The 27,945-nt window shown below is 45.5% G+C and overlaps 1 protein-coding gene across 4 annotated transcripts in view; it reads right to left on the bottom strand.

Annotated features, from left to right (window-relative positions):
- Positions 1-27,380, bottom strand: part of apba1a (amyloid beta (A4) precursor protein-binding, family A, member 1a) — a 154,882-nt gene extending 127,502 nt beyond the window's left edge. For 2 of the 4 annotated variants that reach the window (XM_078529926.1, XM_078529948.1), the window contains exon 1: positions 27,248-27,326. The gene's annotated coding sequence lies outside the window, so the exon portion shown is untranslated. Of the gene's footprint in view, positions 1-25,932; positions 25,991-27,247 lie in introns of those variants that run through there. The other 2 variants (XM_078529927.1, XM_078529938.1) reach the window with 2 other exon arrangements.
- Positions 27,381-27,945: the final 565 nt, after the last annotated feature.

Below are 27,945 nucleotides of genomic sequence, written 5' to 3'. Positions count from 1 at the left end.
GGAGCCAATCTTTACGCGCTTTTATATCGATTTACAGAGTTACACATTACAAGCAGATACCTCTTAGACTAAGATTGTGGTTGTGGGGTTGTGTCAATGAATCACCAGTTAATGCTCACTACCTACGTACATTGAAACGCCATGAATACACCATTAACAGGAGGAGAGGTGTATTCTAATTATATTTGTCAAGTGATGTCACTGAATCTTGCAAGGTCAGTGGACCACTGCATTAGCACAAAATCCCACCAGAACGTATGCTGTTTTGGCCTAGATTGTTTAATTGATCCTGTAGGAGACATAACTGGTCCTAAAATCATCGGCAACTAGATAAGTGCTAATTATGTATTAACAATGGTCTTCTCGGAATGCAGAGCAGGAATGCACATATGAAGGCTATACTGCTTGAGGTAAAGTGCCTTCCTCACAATTTCATTGTTCGTCAATGAACGTGTGTGACAAATAAAACGTCAACTGCAGAATACTGTATTCAGCTCATAGAAATGTCAGAACCGAACCACAAGCTAATCAAGAAGAGGAGGGTGCTTGAAAGTGCAGCGCTGGGTCTAGCTCAGAGAGCATTAATTATCCTTTATCGTACTGTTCAAACTGGTTTCATTCTGTTCTGTGATTACATTTGAAAGCGGCTGGAGTTTAGGGTTGATAGATAGTCCAGCTGTGTTCAAAGCAAACGAAGTGCAGCAGTGAAACGACCTCACCGGGAGGGTGTGGGAGGATCTAAAGATGTCTAAAAACAAAAAAAAACGCTAATTGCTTTCATTTCCACGGATTCATTGTTAAGATTTCTACAGTACCTTGACGGCAAATCTCGCTTCATCTGAAATTCTCCTCTTATCTAACCATCATGACTGGGATTATGCCTTGGGTGCAGATTTTAACTGGGGTGCATCTCTACACAGAACTTTACCTGGGTCAGAAATAGAGAGAGGCCATTTGGGCCAACTGGTCCAGTTCAGTATTGATGCTCCATGTGACCCTGCACCCACCCCTGCCTCCTCCCATCCCATCAGCATTTCCTTCAATTCCTTTGTCCCTTGTGTACCCGCCTAGCTCCAGGTCTTTAAAATTATGAAAGGTTTCGATAGGGTCGGTGTAGACAAGATGTTTCCGCTTGTGGGGTACACCACAACCAGGGAGCATCAATATAAGAGAGGGTTACTAATAAATCCAAATCGGGAATTCAGGAGAAACTTCTTCACCCAGAGAGTGGTGAGAATGTGGAACTCGCTACCACAGGGAGTGGTTGAGGTGGATAGTATAGAGACATTTAAGGGGATAAACACGTGAGGGAGAAAGGAATAGAAGGATATGTTAACAAGGTGAAGTGAAAGGAAAAGGGGGGGAGGTAGAAGTGTGTGTGGAGCAAAAAGGCTGGCACAGACCATTTGGACCGAATGACCTGCTTCTGTGCTGCAGACTCGAGGTAATTCTAAGTGATGGTAAACGAGCTGACTAACTTTGATATTGCTGTTACCACTGCTAGTCTCTGTCACCAGAGACCTGCACCAACACTGGGCTGGTGCCTTGTAAACTCTCTGACACACTTTCTGTTATTTTTAGTAGCCATCTCTTTTTCATTAATGTGCTTTATGGATACAGAACCATATAACTCCCTTTCAAATTAATCACAGGAATTAATCCCATTCATGATGAATCACGACACAATGTACGAGAAGCACTGTTTAATGTGCTACTAGCCTGGGTCCAGGTTTAAATTAGCTACTGGTTTCTACTCTGTAATCCTCACTTCATTTGGCCAATTTTATTTTCAGATTCATAATGCTGCCATTATATGTTTTTACTTAGCATTTTGATACTAATGAGTGAGGAAGAGGCAGAAATCATTATCATAGTCAACGAACCTTATCCAGCTCTTTAAACATTCACTCCCTCCACCACTGATGCAGAATGGTAGCAGGATGTACCATCTACAAGATGCACTGCAAGAACTCACCAAGGCTGCTTAGGTAGCACCTTCCAAACCCATGACCACTACCACCGAGAAGGACAAGGAAGTTTTAGAATGTGAGGTGTAGAGGGAACATTTGCATTTTTAAATAAACCAGACTAGCTTAAAAGGGGGAGTGAAATGTTACACCTAGCCAGGAGAAGTTAAGAAACAGTGTGTTTATTTTTCCCAAAGATTACTGGTAGAATTGGTACTATGATGGACTTTACCTCTAACAAAATCTAAGAACATAGTGGAACAATAGGAATTTGCATTCAAAGGGGAAAATATGTATAAAGGAGTGAACGTTGTGCGTAAAGGCAGGCATTCGAAGATCTAACACAAGTGTGTAAAGCCTCCAGCCTCAAGCTGCCGTCTATAAGGAACTGAAGCTGAGAAAAACTCACTTTGAATTCGACTGTTCAGGGTATTGTGTGTTACTTTGCCTGGATCTTTTAAAATCTGTGTGTCTTACTGTTGCCCTAAAGGAGGTGTAATTGGGGTTTAGATTAATTAGGGGATTTAGAAGTTACCATAGTAGTAATTTATAGATCTATGTATGTATTTAAAATCATTTCTTCTATTAATAAAGGTTTAATTTCGTTTTTTAAGAAACCTATAAGACTTGGTGACCTTCTTTTTACTGAATTCAAAGCCCACATCTTGAAATAAATCCAAATTGCAAATAGTTGTGGCAGCTGCTTCAAATTTCCCTCTGGGATTTGGGCAGCTTGGCATTTACCATCCGCCTGCCATAAAACTCCAATGCAAGTATATCCTTCCTTAAGTACAATTAGGGATGGAAAATAAATGTAGGCCTTGCCAGCAATGCTCACATCTCAAGAATGAATGGGACAAATGCCTATTCTCCAGGTGCTGGATATTTATACCAAAGTATGAAAACTTCACCATTCAACATTGAGGTAGTTAAGGTCTCCCAATGTCACTACTCAGCTGGTTCCACTGGTGGAGGGGGGGTTAATAAATCCGAGATAGATAGGTTCTTGATTGGTAAGGGGATCAAAGGTTACGGGGAGAAGGTGGGAGAATGGGGTTGAGAAACTTATCAGCCATGATTGAATGGCAGAGCAGACTCGATGGGCCGAATGGCCTAATTTCTGCTCCTATGTCTTATGGTCTAATAGCCAGAGGACACTGTGTTCACATAATTAACAAATGAGCTGGAGCAGTGGGTGAGGAGAATTGTTTCTGACGCAGTGAGTTGTTGTGATCTGGAATGCGCTTCCAGAAAGGGCGGTGGAAGCAGATTTAATAGTAGCTTTTAAAAGGGAACTGGATAAATAGTTGAAGGGGAAAAACATGCAGGGCGAGGGGGAAGGAGGACAGGAGCGGGACTAATTAGATAGCTCTTTCAAAGGGCCAGCACAGGGACGATGGGACAAAAAGCCTCCTTCTGTGGTATATCACTCTACGCCATCCATTATTACATTTTGATGAAATCTTGGAAGACACTGCATCACCCCCCACGAATTAAAATCCAAAATACCTTAATAAAGAGCTGCACCTTCTCAAAATATTCCACAGGAATTCATGTCAGAACTAAAAGCACTGAATAGATCCAAAGTACATCACCGAGCCTGTAAATATTTAACCATTGAGGTGTAGCATCCCTCAAATACTGCTGTTTTTTAAAAAAAAAATACGATTCTGTTAAAGTTTTACCACATGACTAGACATAGTATGATTCAGTCAGCTAATGTTTAAGCCTATTAAAAGATAGCTTTATTATTCTTACTCGTTTATTGATCAGAAACTCGTAGCATGTGAAAAATCAAAATAATCATTCCATCATTTCTTCCAGTTCACCATTTCACAGAGTCCTTTAATCACTCCCAAAAGATGTTAATTGACATTATGTGGAACAAATGGATATCACACTTTTTAAAATTTCTATTACAGAACCTTTTAAATAATATTGCACTCTCACTGCCAGGGAATCTGTGAGAGAAAAACAACTGGCCTTTCATTTATTCATTCATGGGATGTGGGCGTTGCTGGCTAGGCCAGCATTTACTGCCCATCCTTAATTTCCCTCGAGAATGTGGTGGTGAGCCACCAGCCTGAGCCACTGCAGTTCGGCTGGCGTAGGTGCATCCACAGTGCTGTTAGGCAGGAAGTTCCAGGATTTTGATCCAGTGACAGTGAAGCAGAGGAAAGTCAGAATGATTTGTGGCTTGTGGGGCGGGAGCTGGGAAGCTTGCAGGTGGCGGTGTTCCTGTGCATCTGTGGCCCTTGTACATCTAGGTGGTAGATGTCGCTGGCTTGGAAGGTGCTGTTGAAGAAACCTTGGCAAGTTTTTGCACTACATCTTGTAGCTCGTACACACTGCTGTCGGAGGGTCAGTGCTGAGGGAGTGCCACGCTGTCGGAGGGTCAGTGCTGAGGGAGCGCTGCGCTGTCGGAGGGTCAGTGCTGAGGGAGCGCCGCGCTGTCGGAGGGTCAGCGCTGAGGGAGCGCCGCGCTGTCGGAGGGTCAGCGCTGAGGGAGCGCCGCGCTGTCGGAGGGTCAGCGCTGAGGGAGCGCCGCGCTGTCGGAGGGTCAGTGCTGAGGGAGCGCCGCGCTGTCAGAGGGTTAGCGCTGAGGGAGTGCCACGCTGTCGAAGCGGCCGCACTGAGGGAGCGCCGCGCTGTCGGAGAGGCAGCACTGAGGGAGCGCCGCACTGAGGGAGCGCCGAACTGTCGGAGAGGCAGCACTGAGGGAGCGCCGCACTGTCGGAGAGGCAGCGCTGAGGGAGCGCCGCACTGTCGGAGAGGCAGCGCTGAGGGAGTGCCGCACTGTTGGAGAGGCAGCGCTGAGGGAGCGACGCGCTGTCGGAGAGGCAGCGCCGCGCTGTCGGAGAGGCAGCGCTGAGGGAGCGCCGCACTGTCGGAGAGGCTGCACTGAGGGAGCGCCGAACTGTCGGAGAGGCTGCACTGAGGGAGCGCCGAACTGTCGGAGAGGCAGCACTGAGGGAGCACCGCGCTGTCGGAGGGTCAGCGCTGAGGGAGCGCCGCACTGTTGGAGGGGCAGCGCTGAGGGAGCGCCGCACTGTCAGAGAGGCAGCACTGAGGGAGCGCTGCACTGTCGGAGAGGCAGCACTGAGGGAGCGCTGCACTGTCGGAGGGTCAGCGCTGAGGGAATGCTACATTGTCAGTCTAGCAGATATCTGTGAGGAAATCACAGAGTGGAAAAATACCCACTGTTGGATTACTCAAGCTGAATTTTATTTGGAGGCTTGTTTACTGCAACAGAACATCAACAAGCAGGAAAATAAAGAACTCATCAATGGCATCAAAAATTTCAAACAGCCACATCGAAGGCGTGCATTCATTTTAAAAAAAACCACCATTAAGTAAAATAGCAACTGCATTCAGCCTGGGAACCTTCCAATTTTGGAGATTTAGGAAATTAGCCACTTGCTCTGAATACTTCTCATTCACACCAAACCTTTAACTTGCTAACTCGCACCAAAGTCCCATTAATCCATTCTCCCTGTGATCGCTGACTTACACTGGCACCTAATCCAGCAGCCTTCAATTTTAAAATTCTCATTGTGGTTTTCAAATCCCTCTGCGGCCTGGTCCCTCTCCAGCTCTGTAATCTCCTGCAGCCACACAACTCTACTAGATATTTGCATTCCTCCAATTCTGAGCTCTGGCACACCTCTCTGTAACACTTGCTCCACCATTGGCACCCGTGCCTTCAGCTGCCTGGGCCCCGAGTTCTGGAGTTCTCCTCCTAAACCTCTCCACCTCTCTCTTGTCCTTTAAGACGCTCCTACCTTTTTGACCCAACTTTTGCCCACCTGTCCTAATATCATTCTTATGCAGCTTGGTATAAAATGTTTTATTGATTATGCTCCTGCAAAGCGCCTTGGGATGTTTTACTACATTAAAGCCGCCACACAAATGCAAGTTGTTGTTAAATAAATTTATGTCGGCCAGAATATTTCAGCTGGAATGGAAAGTTCCATTCATGCAGCACCTCATGAGGGGCTATATGAGCTCATGAGGGGGCTTAACATTGTGGACGTGGAAAGGACATTTCCTCTTGTGGGAGAATCTAGAGCCAAGGGTTACTGTTGAAAAATAAGGGGTAGCCCATTTACGACAGAGATGAGGAGAAAAAATTTTCTCTCAGAGGGTTGAGACACTTTGGAACTCTCCTCCTCAAAGCGCAGTGGAAACAGAGTCTTTGAATGTCTTTAAGGCAGAGCTAGAGAGGTTCTTTATAAGCAAGGGGGCAAAAGGTTAGCGGGGGGGAGTCAGGAATATGGAGTTGAGGCCACAATCAGATCAGCCATGATCTTACTGAATGGTGGAGCAGGCTCGGGGGGCCAAGTGGTCTACTCCTGCTCCTAATTCGTATGCTTGTATGTTTCAAATTGCCTTCCGGCCAATGAATTACTTGTGAAACATCATCACAGTTCTTACATAGTCATATACGGCAGCCAATGTGCAAATAGCAAGCTCCAACAAACCACAGTGGGATAAATATTCAGTCAATCTGCTTCTGGCAGAGATGGTTGAGGGATCAATGTTGGCAGGACCCCTGGGAAAAACTTCACACCGTCATCAAGTAGTGCCATGGGATATTTTAGAGTCATAGAGTTTTACAGCACAGAAACAGGCCCTTTGGCCAATCGTGTCCATGCCGGCCATCAAGCACCTATTTATTCTAATCCCATTGTCCTGCACTTGGCCCCTAGTCCTGTATGCCATGGCATTTCAAGTGCTCATCTAAATACTTCTTAAATGTTGTGAGGATTCCTGCCTCTACCACCCCCCTCAGGCAGTGTGTTCTAGATTCCAACCACCCTCTGGGTGAAAAATCTTTTCCTCAAATCCCCTCTAAACCTCCTGCCCCTTACCTTAAATCAATGCCCCCTGGTTTTTCAAACCTCCGCTATGGGGAAAAGTTTCTTCCTATCTACTCTATCTGTGCCCCTCATAATTTTGAATACCTCTATCAGGTCCCCCCTCAGCCTTCTCTGCTCTAAGGAAAACAACCCTAGCCTATTCAGTCTCTCTTCATAGCTGAAATACTCCAGCCCAGGCAACATCCTGGTGAATCTCCCCTGCAGCCTCTCCAGTGCAATCACATCCTTCCTATAATGTGGTGATCGGAGCTGCAAACAGTACTCCAGCTGTGGCCTAACTAGCATTTTATACAGCTCCAACATAACCTCCCTGCTCTTATATTCTATGCCTCGGCTAATAAAGGCAAGTATCCCATATGCCTTCTTAACCACCTTATCTACCTGTGCTGCTGCTTTCAGGGATCTATGGATATGTAACCAAGGTCCCTCTGATCCTCTGTACTTCCTAGGGTCCTACCATTCATTGTGTGTTGTTAGTCCTCCCAACATGCATCACCTCACACTTCTCAGGATTAAATTCCATTTGCCACTGCTCTGCCCATCCTACCAGCCCATCTATATCGTCCTGTAATCTAAGGCTTTCCTCCTCACCATTTACAACACCACGAATTTTGTGTCATCTTTGAACTCACTGGTCATACCTCCTATATTCACGTCCAAATCATTAACAAACACTACAAACAGCAAGGGTCCCAGCACCGATCCCTGTGGTACACCACTCGTCACAGGCTTCCAATTGCAAAAACAACATTCGGCCATCACCCTCTGCCTCCTGCCACTAAGCCAATTTTGGATCCAATTTGCCAAATTGCCCTGGATCCCATGGGCTCCTAACTTCTTGACCATTCTCCCATGCGGGACCTTGTCAAAAGCCTTACTGAAGTCCATGTAGACTACATCAACTGCACTACCCTCATCTACACAACTAGTCACCTCCTCAAAAAATTCAATCAAATTTGTTAGACATGATCTCTCCCTGACAAAGCCGTGCTGATTATCCCTGATTAATCCCTGCCTCTCCAAGTGGAGATTAATCCTGTCCCTCAGAATTTTTTCCAATAGTTTCCCTACCACTGATGTTAGACTCACTGGCCTGTAATTACCTGGTTTATCCCTACTACCCTTCTTGAATAATGGTACAACATTCGCTGTCCTCCAGCCCTCTGGCACCTCTCCTGTGGCTCAAGAAGATGAGGCCTTGGTTTAAAGTCTCTTCCAGTTGACAGAACCTCCAACAATGCAGCACTTCCTCAGTAGTGCAGTAAGCACCAAGTAATGGACAATAAGTGTGAGTCCAGCAGTAAGGGACAGCATCAACTGGCTCACATTTTAAATATGGATAGTTATCATCACCAAAATATTATTCCTGCAACAAATGAGAAATACAAGATTCGCAACTGTGTCTAATCAGAAAAATACAGAACTTGACCAGGAAACATTTTGGTTCAAAGACAGTTCAAAGCGTGTCAGTGTCTATGCTCACATGAGCCTCTTCCCAACCCTACTTCATCCCACCCTTTCAGTATATCCTTCCATTCCTCTCTTCCACGTGTATTTATCTAACTTCCCCTTAAATGTACCTAAACTCTTCGCCTCAACCACTTCCTGTGGTAGCGAGTTCCACATTCTCACCACTCTCTCTGGGTAAAGAGGTTTCTCCTGAATTCCCGATTGGATTTATTAGTGGTTATCTTATTTGATGGCCACGCTTTCTGTCCAACCCCACAAGTGGAAACATTTTGACTATGCCAACACTAGCGAACCCCTTGATAATTTTAAAGACCTCTATCAGGTCACCCCTAATGTCTCCTGTTTCCTAGAGGCAGTTTTCTCTCTCACTGTCAGATAGACAGGCATACAGCAACTGACACTAGACATTGAAAACTGACTGCTGACCTGGCGTGAAACACCCCTCACTGCACCCCCACCACTATCAATCAAAAAGTAAAGCAAACAAATCCTTTACTATTCATAAAAAGTAACCAAGCAGTTTCAGTACTGTGTGCTTTGCAGTTTTTGCACAGAAGTGTTTGTCAGCACAAGTGCTGAGCTCGTCAGTTTGCATTTTCAGGATGTGTCGTACAATAAAACATGGATTGAAATTCAGCTCACACACAGCACGTTCATCAATGCATCGCTATCCTGCAGTTGGTGCACATTACTCCAGCCCTCCACAGGACACAAGGTCATGCCTAACCAACACTGCCCTCCACCACCCACCCCCCCTTCCCAGTTCCTACAAAGAAAGACTTGCATTTACATAACGCCTCTCGTGACCTCCCAAAGCACGTTACAGCCAATGAAGTGCTTTTTGAAGTGTAGTTATTGTTGTAATGTAGGAAACGCAGCAGTCAATTTGTGCACAGCAAGCTCCCAAAAACAGCATCGTGATAATGACCAGATAATCGGTTTCTAGTGATGTTGGTTGAGTGATAAATAGTGGCCAGGAAACCAGGGAGAACTCCCCTGCTCTTCTCTGAAATAGCGCCATGGGTTCTTTTATGTCCGCCTGAGATGGCAGGCAGAGCCTCAGTTTAACGTCTCAGCTGGAAGATGGCACCTCCGACAGCGGGGAGCTCCCTCAGTGCTGAGTGCCAGCCTGGAGGTGGTGCTCAAGTCTCTGGAGTGGGACCTGAACCCAGAAGAGTGTGCTACACGTGGCTGATAGCTCCAAAAAGTGGGATAAAGTATGATGCAGCTGTTGGTCAAAGTAAAGTGGGACGAGTAAAAGGAAGTAAGCATTGACGATCAAAACAGTGAATAAAGTACATCCTCAAGTGGAGACCTGGCATCAGATCTTGCCCACAGCCTTATTTTTTGGTCTACAGCACAGAAGGAGACCATTTGGCCCATCCTGTTCGCGCCGGTAAACAAAGATCTGACTACACTAATCCCATTTTCCAGTGCTTGGCCCATAGCCCTGGAGGCTATGGCAACGCAAGTGAATGTCCAAAAACTTCTTAAATGTTACGAGAGTTTCTTACTCAACCACCTTTTCAGGCAATGAGTTCCAGACTCCCACCACCCTCTGGGTGAAAACCTTTCTCCTCAACCCGCCTTTTAGCCTTCTACCTCTTACCTTAAATCTATGCCCCCTGGTTATTGACCCCTCTACTAATGGAAAAAGTGCCTGAGTTCAACCAACTTTCATTGCATACTCGGTGGAAGGGAAGATCAGAAGGTTATAAGTCAACACATCAGCAATGGCAAAGGTACAAAGAAAATTTGTAACAAGACAGATGAATTGATAGCATAAATAGCAATAAATGAGTATGATATGATAGCCATTAGAGACACGGTTGCAAAGTGACCATGGCCGGGACCTGAACATTCAAGGGTATTTGACATTTTAGAAGGACAGGAAGAAAGGAAAAGGAGGTGGGGTAGCTCAGGTAATCAAGGATGACTTCAGTACATTAGTGAGAAATGATCTTGGTTCAAAGGATCAAAATGTAGAATCAGTTTGGTTGGTGGTAAGAAATAGCAAAGAACTAGGGCACAGTTTTTTTTTGTAGGGGACTCGGAGACAGTTGGTGCTTGTTTGAGTGGGGCTGGGGATAGCTGATATTTGGGGAAGTGGGGAATTTTACTGTGAGTCTATTCTCCACACTGGAACTATGTCTGCCAAGATGTAACAGTGAAAATGGACTGGTAATTAAAGGCTGTTAAAGTTAAGGAGAACACACAAGTTTTTAAAAACTCATTTATGGGGTGTAGGTTTCGCTGGCTGGGCCAGCATTTATTGCCCATCCCTAATTGCCCTCGAGAAGACAGTGGTGAGTTGCCGTCTTGAAGTGCTGCAGTCCCTGTGGTTTAAGTACACCAACAGTGCTGTTGGGAAGGGAGTTCCAGGATTAAGACCCAGCGACAGTGAAGGAACGGCGATATATTCCCAAGTCAGGATGATCAGTGGCTTGGAAGGGAACTTCCAGGTGGTGGTGTTCCCATCTATCTGCTGCCCTTGTCCTTCTAGATGGTAGTGGTCGTGGGTTTAGAAGGTGCTGCCTAAGGAGCCTTGGTGAGTTTCTGCAGTGCATCTTGTAGATAGTGCACACTGCTGCTACTGTGCGTCGGTGGTGGAGGAAGTGAATGTTTGTGGATGTGGTGCCAATCAAGCGGGGCTGCTTTGTCCAGGATGGTGTCAAGCTTCTTGAGTGTTGTTGGAGCTGCACTCATCCAGGCAAGGGGAGAGTATTCCATGTATTTGGATTTCCAGAAAGCATTTGATAAGATGCCACATAAAAAGTTACTGCACAAGATAGGAGCTCACGTTATTGGGGGTAATGTATTAGCATGGATTGAGGATTGGTTAGCACACAGAAGACAGAGAGTTGGGATTAATGGGTCTTTTTCAGGTTGGAAGTGTGGAACTAGTGGAGTGCCACAAGGATCAGTCTTGGGGCCTCAATTATTTACTATCTATATTAATGACTTGGAGGAGGGGGCAGAGTGTTATGTATCCAAATTTGCTGATGATACAAAAATAGGTGGGAGGGCATTTTGTGATGAGGACATAAGGAATCGGAAAGGGGATGTAGACAGGCTGAGTGAATGGGCAAAAACTTGGCAGATGGAGTCTAATGTAGCAAAGTGTGAGGTCATGCACTTTGGTAGGAAGAATCAAAAGGCAGACTATTATTTAAATGGAGAGAGACTCAAAAAAAGTGCAGCACGGAGGGATCTGGGTGTTCTTGTGCATGAAACACAAAAAGTTAGCATGCAGGTGCAACAAATAATTAAGAAGGCAAATGGAATTTTGGCCTGTATTGCTCCGGGGTTGGAGTTTAAAAATAGGGAAGCTTTGTTACAACTGTACAGGGTGTTGGTGAGGCTGCACCTGGAGTACTGTGTACAGTTTTGGTCCCCGTATTTAAGAAAGGATATACTGGCATTGAAGGCAGTTCAAAAGAGATTCACTAGGCTGATTCCTGGGATGAAGGGGTTGAATTATCAAGAACGGCTAAACAGATTAGGCCGTTATTCATTAGAGTTTAGAAGAATGAGGGGTGATCTTATTGAAACGTACAAGATTCTGAGGGGGCTTGACAGGGTAGATGTTGAGAAGGTGTTTCCACTAGTGGGGGAATCTTGAACTAGGGGACATAGTTACAGAATAAGGGGAAACATTTAAAACTGAGATGTGAAGGAATTTCTTCTCTCAGAGGATAGCAAATATCTGGAATTCTCTGCCCCAGAGAGTTGTGGAGGCTAGATCACAAAGTATTTAAGGAGGAGGTGGATAGATTTTTGAAATATCAGGGAGCTGAGGGCCATGTGGAACTGGCACGAAAGAGGATTAGAGGCCTGGGGCAGATCAGCCATGATCTTACTGAATGGCAGGGCAGGCGAGGGGCCGAATGGCCTACTCCTGCTCCTATTTCTTATTTTCTTATGTTCTTATCACACTCCTGACTTGTGCCTTGTCGTTGGTGGACAGGCTTTGGTGAGTCAGGAGGTGAGTTACTCGTAGCACGATTCCTAGCCTCTGACCTGTTCTTGTAGCCACAGTATTTCTATGGCTAGTCCAGTTCAGTTTCTGATCAATGGTAACCCCCCCAGGGTGTTGAGAGTGGGGGATTCAGCAATAGTTATGCCACTGAATGTCATGGGTGATAGTTAAGATTCTCTCTTGTTGGAGATGGTCATTGCCTGGCATTTGTGTGGCACAAATGTTACTTGCCACTTGTCAGCCCAAGCCTGGATATTGTCCAGGCCTTGCTGCATTTGGAAATGGACTGCAAAACATCATTGATGAGAAGCAAATTGATTTAGCCTGTCTTGCTGGTACCAGTTAGCTTGCTGAATTTGCTGCTGAGACAACGAATACTGACTCAACATATGATGAATCTCAGCCTGTGAAGCAAAACATTGACACGATGCAAAAAGCAAAAGGCTCTATATCAGACAGACACAAACATGACAAATAACTACACTGCAATGGGATTTACTTGGACTGGGGCCACTGTGTGTTACATGGTGCAGTCCTGTTGAACAAGAGCCCGAAACCATCTCCTTCTACGCAGACATTTGAGAATAACATAGGATATACAGCACAGAAACAGGCTGTTCGGCCCAGTCCGTCCATGCTGGTGTTCAGGCTCCACTAAGGCCTCCTCCTGTCTTTCCTCATCTAAATGTACCACTGTAACCCTCTATTCCCTTCTCCCTCGTGTGTTTATCTAGCTTCCTCTTAAATGCATCCATACGATTCACCTCAGCCACTCAGCTCCACATTCAACACAAGGGCAAACCACCAGAACTTTCCAAGTGGATATGGGTGCAGCTAATGGTGACCAAGACAGTTTTGTGCTTTTCTACTGCTGATGACTGTTAAGGCCCTTGAAGCCTCATACTTAGTGAGGTACGGGGCTGTGAAAATCACACGGCATAGCGGAGGAACTAATGCTACCTGAGGCTGCAGACATGGTAAGCACTGTGCTTGGAAAGAGAGACCAAAGATTAATTCAGTTAATTCCCTCATGAAGCAGCACAGTGTCCCGTTGAATTAATGACAAGGGCAACAAAGTCCTAACTCAATTAGCGAATGGTGTCATTAGCAGTCAGTACTTTGCTCTGCAGCTGGATGAAGCCACAGACAGGGCAGGCTTAGCTCACATTCTGTGTAGCTGAGATACATTTACAAAGGTACAATACAGGAAGACATTTTGTTTTACCAGACGCTGCCTACCAGGTCAACAACTGAGGAGATTTTCCAGTTGCCTGACAGCTTCATAAATCAACATGATATCATTTGGTCACAATGTGTGGGCATCTGCACCAACTCACTCACTCCCTCCACCACCGATACACAGTGTATACCATCCACACGATACACTGCAGGAACTCACCAAGGCTTCTTCGACACCACCTTCCAAACCCACGACCACTACCACCTAGAAGGACAAGGGCAGCAGACACGCGGGAATACCACCACCTGGCAGTTCCCCTCCAAGTAACACAACATCCTGTTTTCAAATTTTATAGTTGTTGCTGGGTCAAAATCCTGGGACTCCCTCCCTAACAGCACTGTGGGTGTACCTACACCACATGGACTGCAGTGGTTCAAGAAGGCAGCTCACCACCACCTTCTCAAGGGCAATTAGGGGTGGGCAATAAATGCTGGCCTAGCCAGTGCTGCCCACATTCCGTTAATGAATAAAACACACATTCAGCAAAGTTGATAATTGGTAGAAACAGTGGAGCAGTAACACATATCAGAGCAGTTGCTTCAAATGCGAGATATGTGCATTGCAGCACACCCAGCAAAACACTCACTGCCAAAAGCATGCCCATCAGCTGTAAGGAGATCCTGGACAATGCTGTGAAGATGGTTAATTTTATAAAAGCTCGGCCCTTGAATTCCAGAATATGTTTCCCTCTAAGTAATGAGATGGGAAGCAAGTACGTCAATGTATTATTTCACACAGAGGTCGAAGGCTGTCACTTGGCAAGGTCTTGGCACTTTCACTCCTACATCAGAGAACCCTTCCCACTCCCTCACTGTCTACAGGACATGGCCTTGCTCTCGTGGCTGCTCGTCAGATATACTCTCTCTCCTGAATGAGCTACATCTAGCACTTCAAGGGCTGGGTACAAACAATCTTCAATGTTTAGGGCAAAATTGAGTTAAAGATAAAAAAAAACCGAAATTCTGGTCTGGCTTTGTGGAGGAAAATTTTCCAAAACATTCACAAAATCATGACAGGGAATAAAGTACAGTTGTAGGATGGTGTCGAAGCAGACATCAAGCAGCCTCTCACCGAGGCCATGGTGCGATTACCTTCCCTCAATGAGAAACACACAAAGCTGGGGCCGCTACCCTTTCACAAGCATTTCTGCAGTAGCGATTCTCCAAGACTGGTCAATAAAAGTACAGGAAAGCCTGCCTGCTGGACATTTCAAGATGAGCTCCAACTAACGCTGTCGGCTGAAGTTTGGATCCAAATGCGGACAAAGCTTCCCCGCACTGTCAGGGCTGACGAGGTTTTACCACCAGTTACTCATGTGAAAGTGGATTTTCACCAACCCCAATGTGTAGCGAACAACTTATGACTCAAACCATCACTCCCAAAATTTACATGCCCATGTTCATATAAACAAGCTCAGCCGTCACATTAATGGCAGGTAGTACTCTTATAACACGGTTTAAGTTGTGCACACGTCTATTATCATAGGTATGTACAATTTGTACAATACTTGGGCATTAAAGGGGTTAATATATAAAGTCAGAATACTAGTAGTATATGGGTAGCCAGAAGATCTAGAAATGGGTATGCAATGAGTATTAGTGATCTATCCAATCACTTCTTCAAAGATCCATAGTACTGGCCTCACTTAACCAACTAATTTTAATTCAAATTACAAATACCAAGCGTTTACAATGGACCCTCGTCTCACTAATCTATAGTTTATCTTTCTCTGCCATCTTGGGCAGAGCTGTGAGGATGACCACCATCTCATTCCCTGAGCCAGTTTTCAATTTTGAGGAGGGCTGGGGACATCTGAACTTCTGCTTATTCTTTCCCGAAATTCCGGAAGACTTGTTCCTCCTCCAGCACATCTATCACTTCACTGTCACCTTCATTTTTTCAAACATCATTGCAAAATGTTTAACACATCCCCCATACAGTCAAGCTCTTGTTACGCTGTCTGTGTGCTTCAGAAAGCTCTTATGTTGTCCTTTCATATTGTAACTTAAGAAATAGGAGCAGAAGGTCATTCAGACCTTCAAACATGTTTCAGCATTTAAGAAGACTATGGGTGATCTTTTACCTCAACTCCACTTTCCCGCCCTATCCCCATATTCTCTTACTGCCCCAAGAACCTGTTGATCTCTGTCTTGGGAATATCCTCAACATCTGGGCATCCACAACCCTCTGGGTTAGAGGGTTCGCTGGAGTTCAGAAGAATGGGGAATCTCATAGAAACCTATAAAATTCTAACAGGACTAGACAGGGTAGATGCAGGAAGGATGTTCCCCATGGTGGGGGAGTCCAGAACCAGAGGTCACAGTCTGAGGATACGGGGTAGACCATTTAGGACTGAGATGAGGAGAAATTTCTTCACCCAGAGGGTGGTGAGCCTGTGGAATTCGTTACCACAGAAAGTAGTTGAGGCCAAAACATTGTATGTTTTTAAGAAGGAGTTAGATATAGCTCTTGGGGTTAAAGAGATCAAAGGATATGGGGAGAAAGGGGGAGCAGGCTATTGAGTTGGATGATCAGCCATGATCATAATGAATGGCGGAGCAGGCTTGAAGGGCCGAATGGCCTACTCCTGCTCCTAGTTTCTATGCTTTTATTCCAAATGTTCACAACCATTTGACTGAAGAAATTTCTTCTTATCTCAGTCCAAAACGGCCGACCCCTTATCCTGGAGACTGTGACCCAGTGTTCTAGATTCCCTAGAAAGGGGAAACATCCTCCCAGTTTCTAGCCTCTCAAGACCTTTGGGAATGTTGTATGTTTCAAATAAGATCACCTCACAAGCTTCTAAATTCTACAGAATAGAGGTATTATCAGCAAGATGGATGCTGGGCTGAATTTTACAGGGTCGGGTGCAGTTAGAGCTCGGGGCGGGGGGGTTTATATTGCTCACCCTCCCCAGAAGGAAAGTCAGTGTTGCTCCAACCAACATTCAACACGGCCGCCCGGCCACAATAAAAGAGCTGCCGGCGGGCGACATGAACAAGGCGAGATACTTTCCCACCTTTGAGAGCTGTGACCGATCTGATTGGCTAGCAGTCCCAGAACTCAGTATTGGGCACTGCTGGAACTGCATATAGGCCCCAGGATGAGGAGGACAAGGATGCTGGAGTGAGGTAAGTCAGGGGTAATTGTGGAGGGAGGGATCGAGGAGCCAAGGGAGAGGGGTGAGGAGGGGGGGCTTTGGAAGCCAGGTGGGAGGTCCAAAGTAGGGGGGTGAATAGTAACATCTTAACAGAGGGGTTAGGAAGTGCCTCTGATGTGTGCAGGTCAACCCCACCCACCAACCAAGGGAGGTACCCCCCATTCTTTCCTGCCTTTTAAGCAGTTTATTTTTAAAAAAATGTCCTGCCCAGTCCCAGCCGCCTGCCCAAGCCAACAGTTTTATAGTACAGGATCAATTTGCTTGATAATACAGTAAGCCAGCCCACCTGTATTATGGGGAACTGGGTCGAGGGTGGGCAGGAAGGCAGTGGGCTAGCCACCTATCATATTTTACGTGCCTTCCCATCAAAAACATGCCTGTCAGGAGGGCTGTAACCAGCCTTAATTTTTTTCCAAAATTCAGACTGAGCTCCCAGTGCAGTACTGAGGGTGTGCTGCAGTACTGAGGGAGTGCTGCACCGTCAGAGATACTGTCTTTTGGATGAGGCTTTAAACCGAGACCCCATCTGTCTTCTCAAGGAGCGCAAAAGATCCTACTGCACTGTCCGAAGAGAATTTTCTTCAGTGTCTTGGCCAATATCTATCCCTCAAACATTAGTTATTAAAAAAAATTATCTGGTCATCACCACATTGTCGCTTGAGGAAGCTTGCTGTACGCTAATTGGAACCACGTTTCTGAAGCTGCAGCAGTGACTACACTTCAGAAAGTCATCTGTTGACTGTAAAGTGATTTGGGATGTGAATGGTTATGAAAGGCACTATATAAATGCAAGTCTTTCTTTTTCATTATTGTTAGCTTTAGTATAATTATGTAGCATTTAGTTTAGCTTGAGAAAACAGCCATGTTAAGTTTATCATTACATAGTGGCTAACAACTCATTTTTAAAAAATTGTAATTATGATAAAGGACTGAAAATAGGTTTTACAATGGGGCCCATTTTAATAGCTGTAAACCTTCAGAAAAGGTCATTCGGACCTCCAATAGTTACCTGACAATTTATGAAGATAAACAGAAAATGCTGGGAAAACTCAGCAGGTCTGACAGCATCTGTGGAGAGAGAAACAGAGTTAACGTTTCGAGTCGGTGTGACTCTTCTTCAGAGAACTGGAAATGTGATGAAATGTATACTGTTTAAGTGGGGGGTGGAGCTGGATAGAAGGCCAGTAATAGGTGGGGGCAAAGGAGAGATTGACAAAGATGTCATGAACAAAAGGACAGAGGTAAGCGCTTGTTCTGCTATTATCACATTCTGCTTTCTTACCTTTGAAACTATCAGCACCTTTTTTAGCACTAACTATTACCATTAACATTCCCTTTGTCCTTTTGTTAATGACATCTTTGTCAATCTCTCCTTTACCCCCACCTATCACTGGCCTTCTATCCAGCTTCACCTGCTCCAACCCCCCCCTTAAACAGTATAAATTTCATCACATTTCTACTTCTCTTTAGCTCTGAAGAAGAGTCATACGGACTCGAAACGTTGACTCTGTCTTTCTCTCCACAGATGCTGTCAGATCTGCTGAGTTTTTCCAGCATTTTCTGTTTTTGTTTCAGATTTCCAGCATCTGCAGTGGTTTGCTTTTATCCTGGCTGGTGAAGGTCATTGGTACCACCACTGCAGTTGCTACTGCAGAACAGGCAATGTAAATAGAGCCTGAGAGCTTCTTCCTTGAACGAGGCCCAATGAGTCCCCATTCACCTCCGCTTGGCTGAATTTGTTCTCACATTGAACAACTTCTCCTTTCACTCCGCTCACTTCCTCCAAATACAGGAACCAGTCCTAAGCATTCCTGCCTTTATGCGGGTTGTGTGTAACGTTCTTTGTTCCAGTCCTACACAGGATCCTTACCTCACCTCATTTCCCAGTACATCGATGACTGTATTGGTGCCATTTCTGGCTCTCACTCCGAACTGGAAAACCTGATCAACTTTGCTTCCAATTCGCTCACCTTCAAGTGGTCCATCGCCAGCTCTTCCTTTCCCTAACTCAATTCTCTGTGTCCATCTCTGGGGATAGGCTATCATTTAATATTCACTACAAGCCCACAGGTTCCTACAGCTGCCTCGGCTACGCTTCCTCACACCCCGCTTCCTGTAAGGGCTCTATTCCATTCTCCATCACAACTGCTCTGATGAGCCAACCTTCCATACCATAGTTATGTCTTCCTTTTCCTCACCATTGGTTGGCAGGACCCTCCCCCTTGTCCATTCTATTTCCTGCACATCTACTCTCACTCTTTCCCCTTCCTCCCAGAACCATGATAGGGTTCCCCAGCCCTCACCTTCCACCCCACCAGCCTCTTTACTGACTGGATCACTCTCTTCCATTTTCGCCACCTCCAGCATGATGCCGCCAAAACACATCTTCCCCCTCCCCTTGCAGCATTCCAAAGGGATCGTTCCCTCGGAGACAGCCTGGTCCACCCCAACATCCCCACTCCTGCCCACATTACCTTTCCATGTAAGCGCAGGAGACGCAACACCTGCCTTTTTATCCCCTCTCTTCTGATTGTCCAAGGCCCCAGACACTCCTTCCAGGTAAAACAGTGATTTACTTATACTTCTCTTGATTTACTATACCATATTTACTGCTTACAAGGCTGTCTGTTCTACATTGGGGACAGTACCTGAAAGAACAGTTCCGTTCAGTCTGCAAGCATGACCCCGAACTTCCGGTCGCCTGTCATTTTAATTCTCCGTCACATTCCCATTCTGACCTCAGCCTCTTGCAATGTTCCCGTGAAGCTCAGCGTGAGTGTGAGGACCAGCACCTCGTCTCTCAATTCGGGACTTAACAGCCTTCCAGGCTCGAGTGAGTTCAACAATTTCAAATCATTCGCCTCCATTTATTTGGGCTATAGTTATTGGGGATGATTCTGCCAATTCCATTCATGCTTCCTTTAGACTCATCTTATTTGTCCCTTTACCATCTCCTTTTGCCTTGCGCCGTCATCCCTTTTGTCATTTAATCACTCCCATCTTCCACCCTATCACTCGCCTTCCCGTTTGTTCTTACCCCCCCCCCCCCCGTCTCTGTATACATTACATCTCTAACTTTTCCCAGTTCCGATGAAAGTTCATCGACCTGAAATGTTAACTCTGTTGCTCTCTCCACAGATCCTGCCTGACCTGCTGAGCATTTGCAGCATTTTCTGTTTTTATTTCAGAGTAACAGCATCCGCAGTAGTTGTTTATTTATTGATGTGAAAAAAACACACACACCTGGTGGGATTACTCCAAGCTTGAGAAATGTAAAGTATCACACAATACAGGGCAAAATCCCTCACAGGGAATTAACAACATTCCCTATCTTTGAATTCAAACTTCAAAATTAAATTTAAAGTTCCAACGTGCTGTCCATCCACCGAAGAATAACAAATGGACAGGGCAATACAAGGGTGCATGTAACCAAAATGCACAAGTTTCTGCAGCCAAATCATATCTTAGAAACATCACGCAGCCTGATTTTAACTCAGTGTAAGTAGGTGGGTTTTGAATGAGTTAAAACTTTTTCCCATAAGTCATGAGAATCTAAAATTATAAAATGGGTAATAGAGGCACTGGGAAAGGTGAAAAAAAAGATTTACTGGAGTGGTACCCAAACTGAGAGATTATACCCATCAGGAAAGATTGAAGAGGCTGGGGCTCTTTTCTCTAGAAAAGCAACAACTATGGGCTGATCTGATCTCTTTCTCTCTCTTCAGGTACCATGTCCTAAGAGGGCATTGGCGACCTCCATGTTAATCTTGCTCTAGAGGCATGCATCATCTTCCTTGGTCTTTAAGATCATTACAGAGTTTGATAGGGTAGGCGTAGCAAAGATGTTTCCACTTGTGGAACTAGGGCGGCCACAACTATAAGAGGAAAATCAGGAGGGACTTCTTTACCCAGAGAGTGGGGAGAATGTGGAACTCGCTACCACAGGGAGTGGTCGAGGTGAATAGTATAGACACATTTAAGGGGGAAGCTGGATAGACACATGAGGGAGAAACGAATACAAGGATATGTTGACAGGGTGAGATGAAGTAGGGTGAGAGGAAGCTCATGTGGAGCATAAATATCGGCACAGACCAGTTGGGCTGAATTGCTGGTTTCAGTAATGTAATTCTATGTAATTTCATTCAGTTGTCACAGCCTATCCCAATGAGCTATAGCACATTCGATCAGATATGAGCACCACACAATTACCTCTGCAGGGTGAGCCTCAAGGGTTGTCAGGAGGCTGCCTGGGACTTTCCAGAGCAGATAGTCCAATATCTTCACCAAAAGAATATGGATTTACAAATTGGATTTATAGACTACACGTCCCAGCCAGCAGCACAGTATGATTAATATCTTTACAGATCAGACTGTCTAGATAAGTAACAGGGAGGTTAGGAGGCCACAAGGGTTTGTTATTTTCGTAACATGTTTCCAATTGAAAAATGTACAATTTAGTGTCAGCAAAGATTAGTCAGTTGGGTATGAGGAGCGAGGATGAGAGGAAACGAGTCGCAAAAACATTAAAATCTATTTCTTTGCAAGGAATTCTTGCCGAAATCTATTTTCAATTTTGTTTTCCTTCTCACTTGCAAACTTTATGATTGAGATTGCCGATTTCCCAGAATCCTTTTTCAGATTGGGGCAAATTGTCAACTTTTTTAACTGTTCGACTCAGGGCCTTTTTCCAGTAAAAATAAAGACCCAATTTTTCCTGCATCAGCGAGATTATCAACACATGGGCCATGCATCTGGCCATCTGACTCCCCAACCTCAGCAATGTTCAACAACAGTTGGGTTACAGTATTTACAGTTACAGAAATACCTGGAAAAACTCAGCAGGTCTGGCAGCATCGGCGGAGGAGAGCACAGTTGACGTTTCGAGTCCTCATGACCCTTCAACAGAACTAAGTAAAAATAGGAAAGGGGTGAAATATAAGATATAAGAAATATAAGATATTATATTTCAGCCCTTTCCTATTTTTACTTAGTTCTGTTGAAGGGTCATGAGGACTCGAAACATCAACTGTGCTCTCCTCCGCCGATGCTGCCAGACCTGCTGAGTTTTTCCAGGTATTTCTGTTTCTATTTTTGTTTTGGATTTCCAGCATCCGCAGTTTTTTGCTTTTATCTCAGTATTTACAGTTATTTGGCTGAATCACGAAGGATAGGAGAGGACAGACACAGCAAGTTACAAACACAAAATTGAAAAAAAAAATGGGGAAAAGGGTGCATCGCTTATTCAGTGCAACAACTTGCATTTGTACAGCAGCTCTAACACAGTCAAACATCCCAATGCGCTTGATAGAAGTGTTATCACACAAAATTTAACATTGAGCCACATAAGGAGGGATGACCAAAAGCTTGGTCCAGGTTTATCAACTGAGTCTAAAAGAAAGAGAGAGGTTTAGCGAGGGAATTCCAGGGCCCAAGGTCTCGGCTGCTGAAGGCATGGCCAGCAATGGTGGCGCAATTAAAATCTGGGAGCAAGGGGGAGGAATGCCAAGATCTTGGAGGGATGTACGGCTGGAGGTGGTTACAGAAACAGAATTGAAAAGGTTTTAAAAATCTGCCTCAGAGGGCAGCTATAACATGGCATTTACTGTGTATAGTTTTGGGTTTCCTTACAAAATGAGGGACTGACTTACATTGGAAGCAGTTCAAAGAAGGTTCACTAGATTGATTCCTGGGATGAAGGGGTTGTGTTATGAGGAAAGGGTGAGCAGATTGGGTCTAGATTCATTGGAGTTTAGAAGAATGAGAGTCGATCTTATTGAAGCATAAGATTCTGAGGGGGCTTGATGGGATACATTGTTGGGGAATCTAGGGTGAACGGTTTTCAAAATAAGAAGTCTCTCCCATTTCAGACAGAGATGAGGAGGAATGTCTTCTCTCAGAAGTCATTAATCTTTGGAATTTTCTACCCCAGTGATCAGTGTAGGCTGGGTCATTCAATTACATTCAAGGCTGAGTGAGACAGATTTTTAATCTACAAGGGAGCAAAGGATCATGGGGACAGACAGGAAAGTAGGATTAAGGTTACAATCAGTTTAGTCATGACCTTATTGAATGGCGGAGCAGGTTTGAGGGGCCAAATGGCCTACTCCTACTTCTCACGTATTCCCCGTCACAAGTCACTCAAAAGTAAATTCCATTAGATTCTTTAGATAGGGGCTTGGAAAATAAAGTACAGAGAGAAGGCAGGAGAGTGGAATTAAATTAGACAGCTCATGTGGAGATAAACACTTGCACAAACTTGACGGGCCTAATGGCCTGCTCCTGCGCAGCAACATTCTACATATTAACAATGTCACACTGAGAAAAGATAATTTGACTTGGCAAACAACACATTGGCATTACTGGTTTCAGACATGGCTGACAGAATGCAAATGAGAGTGATTAATAGAATTCCATCTAGAATACAAAAGCCAGATAGTTTTAAAGCTCCTCTCTTTATCTGTCTGTTGGTAAATTTTAATTCATACAATCAGTATTTTCATTCAACAACTTGCCTACATTGATATAGCACCTTTAATATAGTGAAATGTCCCAGGGCACTTCAGGAGAATATTATCAAAAAAAAATTGACACCAAGCCATGAAGAGAGATTTTTTTAAATTCTTCCATGGGATGTGACTTGTGCCTTGTAGATGGTGAACAGGCTTTGGGGAGTCAGGAGGTGAGTTACTCGCTGCAGGATTCCCAGCCTCTGACCTGCTCTTGTAGCCACAGTACTTATATGGCTAGCCCAGTTCAGTTTCTGGTCAATGGTAATCCCCAGAATAGACCCTAGTGGGGGATTCAGTGATGGTAATGCCATTGAATGTCAAGGGGTGATGGTCAGATTCTCTCTTGTTGGAGATGGTCATCATCTGGCACTTGTGTGGCGCGAATGTTACTTGTCACTTATCAGCCCAAGCCTGGATATTATTAGCCCAAGTCCAGGTCCTGCTGCATATGGACACAGGATGCTTCGATATCTGAGGAGTCACGAATGGTGAACATTGTGCAATCATCAGTGAACATCCCCACTTCTGACCTCATGATGGAAGGAAGGCCATTGATGAAGCGACTGAAGATGGTTGGGCCGAGGACACTACCCTGAGGAACTCCTGCAGTGATGTCCTGGAACTGAGGTGACTGACCTCCAACAACCACAACCATCTTCCTTTGTGCTAGGTATGACTCCAACCAGTGGAGAGTTTTCCCCCGATTCCCAATGACTCGAGTTTTGCGATGCCACACTCAGTCAAATGCTGCCTTGATGTCAAGGACAGTCACTCTCTCCTCACCTCTGGAGTTAACCTCTTTTGTCTATGTTTGAACCAAGGCTGTAATGAGATCTGGAGTCAAGTGGTCCTGGTGGAAACTAATCTGAGTGTCAATGAGCAGGTTATTGCTGTGCAAGTCACACTTGATAACACCGTTGATGGCACTTTCCAACACTTTGCTGATGATCGAGAGTAGATAGGTGGTATCTGGCCAGATTGGATTTGCGAATGGGACATACCCGGGCAATTTTCTATATTGCCAGGTAGATGTCAGTGTTGTAGCTGTACTGGAACAACTTGGCTAGGGGCGCGGCAAGTTCTGGAGCATAAGTCTTCAGTACACTGCTGGAATATTGTCAGGCCTCATAGCCTTTGCCGTTTCCTGTGCACGCAGCCAATTTTTGACAACACAGAGTGAACTGAATTAAAGACTGGCATCTCAGGAATAAACCTGGAGGGATCCTCCATTCAGTTCATCTGGCTGTGGATGCTTGCAAACACTGGTACTTTTAAGGAACATCTCGAAAGAAGGGAGAAAGGTAGAGAGGTTTACAGAGGGAATTACAGAGCTTAAGCGCTAAGCAGCTGATGTCACAGTTGCCAATGGTGGAGCAGTTAAAATCGGGGATGCTCAAGAGGCCAGAATTAGAGAACACATACTTCAGAGGGTTGTAGGGGTTGGAGGAGGTTGCAGAGATAGGGAGAGTCGTTGGGGCTGAAGGAGGTAACAGAGATAGGGAGGGTTGTACGGGCTAGAGGCAGTTACAGAGATAGGGAGGGTTGTAGAGGCTGGAGGAGTTTACAGAGATAGGGAGGGTTGTAGGCGCTGGAGGAGGTTGCAGAGATAGGGAGGGTTGTAGGGGCTGAAGGAGGTAACAGAGATAGGGAGGGTTGTACCGGCTAGAGGCAGTTACAGAGATAGGGAGGGTTGTAGGGGCTGGAGGAGGTTACAGAGATAGGGAGGGGTGTAGGGGCTGGAGGAGGTTACAGAGATAGGGAGGGGTGTAGGGGCTGGAGGAGGTTACAGAGATAGGGAGGGTTGCAGGGCCTGGAGGAGGTTACAGAGATAGGGAGGGTTGTAGGGGCTGGAGGTGGTTACAGAGATAGGGAGGGATGAGGCCATGGGGGAATTTAAAAACAAGGATGAAAATTTAAAAATCAAGGTCTTGTTTAACCAGGAACCATTCGGTAGTGAGGGAATTAGGGGATATGGGGTTAGAGGGGAAGGTGGAGCTGAGGTTGAAGATCAGACGTGAGCATGTTTGAAGAGCTGAAGGACCTCCAGCTCCTATGAGCTAATTCAGGTCAGTGACGACAGGGGTGAAGGGTGAATGGGACTTGGTGCAAGTTAGGATACAAGCAGCATAGGGCCGTAAGGCTGAAAAGGTTATCGATGCAGTAGGGGCAAGGGCATGAGGTGACTTAAACAAGAGGGTGAGAAGAATAAATCTGAAGCTTTGGAGGACAGCGAGCCAATATAGATCAGAGAGCAGATGGGCGAGAGACACTTGGAGCGAATTAGGATGCGGTCAGCAGAATTTTGGATGAACTGACATTAACACAAGGTGGAGAATGGGAAGCCACCCAGGACAGCACAAAGGTATGGATGAGAGTTTCAGCAGCAGATGGGCTGAGACAGGGGCGATGATGGGCGACACTGTGGTGGTGGAAGTAGACAGTCTTTGTGACGGAGAGGTTACGTGGTCAGAAACTCAGCCTCGGGGTCCAATACGACAGCAAGGTTGCAAACATTTCAGTTCAACCAGAGGCCCCGACCTGGGGAGGGGCTGGAATCAATGGCGAGGCAGAAGAGTTTGTGGCAATTTCAGTCTTCCCAGTATTTAAACTGGAGGAAATTGTGGCTCATGCAAGTCTGGATACTGAACAAAGAGCCTGACATCACAGAGACAGTGGAGGGGGTCAAGACAGGTGGCGGAGAGGTAGAGCTGGGCTTTGTGAGCCTACATCTGGAAGCTGACCCCACAACTGCAAGACAGTGTGACCAGGGGGGCAGCTTGTTATTGAAGAAGCCATTCCTGAAGACCAAACATTCAATGAATGAATGGAATTTGTTATTAGAAAAAAAGAGTGGACATAACTGTCACGGTTCAAAATTTTAAGTCTGTAGTTTACCTCCCACACACTAGTCATCAGGTTTCAATCCGTTTGTAGCTATGGACCACGGCATTCACATGGAGTAGATGTTACTCAGATTTTTAACCAAATCTTTTACTTTCCTGACCCACTGAAGTTCTCATTGGTGATTGTAAAGAACTCCAAAATAAGAAGAAAACTTAAATGAGTGAAAAGTCCTTCAGACATTTCTTCAAAAAATTCACTAGGACACGAGTGCAAGTTGCAGAATTTAACTGCTCTCTCTCTCTCTGCTGAACTGTAGACAGAATTAATTTCTTAAACTGCACAGAGATATGCAAAATGGTAAAGCTGACATCCTAACAGCAACGCCAGCCGTTATATTTACTAAAAATGTAGTTCGAGACATGATTTTAGATTGCCTTTTGTATTATTGATGGAGGCAGTGCTGTCGAATTATCATCGCAGTGAGACAAATTACAGTTTGCAAGCCAAACACTGACACCTTTTCACCTTTTAAAAAAAAATAGGATTCCTCCAGTCTGATCTTGGAAGAATGCATGGGTAGATTACAGGTTGACTGACATAAATCTGACCATGCATAAAGCCTTGTTGCTCTCAGATAGCATCACCACCCTCTGGCTTAAGACAATACATGTAGGTGTTTCCCCCCACCCCCCTCTCCTGTATCATTTACCTGTAAACACACCAACAAGCGAAATGCACACACACAAGATCTTAAGAGGCTTTCCCCCTTGCAGCCTGCCAGCCATAAGCCTGCTACTGTACAACCTCAGCAAGATGCCACATCAACACGACAAAGCATTTACTGCAGCAGGATCCTCAAGAAACTGATGGGCGAGAGAACAGCATCTTCACAATAAGATGAGCCATCTCTTGGATGTTCCAGTCAATGCACAATTCAGAAGGGGGAAAAAAAATCACTGGAGGGACATATGTATATATATATATATATATCATCTAGGTCAAAAACTCATTTGTATTGTGCAATATGCTATTTCTTTCAATGCGCTGTGATTTCAACATGTTTTTTTCTTGCATTAAAGGGGTCTTTTGCATCCTTTCCCTCCACCTTTTTGCATCTGTCGCAAATCCACTCTGCAAATGAATAAAAACATTCTGCAAAATAAAAGGAGAATTGGAAGATAACCTTGCTGCCACGTACCTGTGATTCCTAAAGCCCCTCAAGATCTGGAGGTGATTGCATTGCGTGCACTTTGCCCCTTTTCTTGCAATTGTTTAAACCACCCCCCTTGCTGCCTGCTGATCCTCCCTGTGTTTCTTGCAGACACACACTCAGATTTGCAGAGGGACTCGGGCAGGAAGTGGCCCCGGTGCGCGAGGACGCTGCAGGGCGAGGCGCGCCTGCGCCAGGCGGCCAGCGGCCGGCCTCCCTCCCGGAGGGACCGCGTTCAGGGCGCAGGCGCCGCAGCCGGGCCCGGGAAAGTCGGCTCAAGGCGCAGGCGCCGCAGCCGGATCTGGAGTCAAGGTAATAACGGTGGAGGTCCATCCATTTCCACGGTCAGTGGTCACTCTTTGTACCCAGGAGTCATACACCCAGTGGCCACTCTTTATCCTCCAGGGGTCACTCTCTATCCCCAGTGGTCAGTCTTCGTACCCAGCAGTCACACACCCAGTGGTCACTCTAACCCAAGTGGTCAGTCTTCATACCCAGGAGTCACACCTCGTACCCAGGAGTCACACACCCAGTGGTCACTCTCTATCCTCCAGGGGTCACTCTCTATCCCCAGTGATCAGTCTTTGTACCCAGGAGTCACACACCCAGGGGTCACTCTCTGTCCCCCAGCAGTCACTCCCATACCCAAAGTGTTATTCCCTATCCTCCAAGTGTCACTCTCTATA

The sequence above is a fragment of the Cetorhinus maximus genome, chromosome 2 (assembly GCF_964194155.1).
Source record: "Cetorhinus maximus chromosome 2, sCetMax3.hap1.1, whole genome shotgun sequence".
In the NCBI taxonomy this organism is placed as follows: Eukaryota; Metazoa; Chordata; class Chondrichthyes; order Lamniformes; family Cetorhinidae; genus Cetorhinus; species Cetorhinus maximus.
The sequence above is the reverse complement of the archived record's forward strand: the minus strand, read 5'-3'. Positions and strand labels throughout refer to the sequence as shown.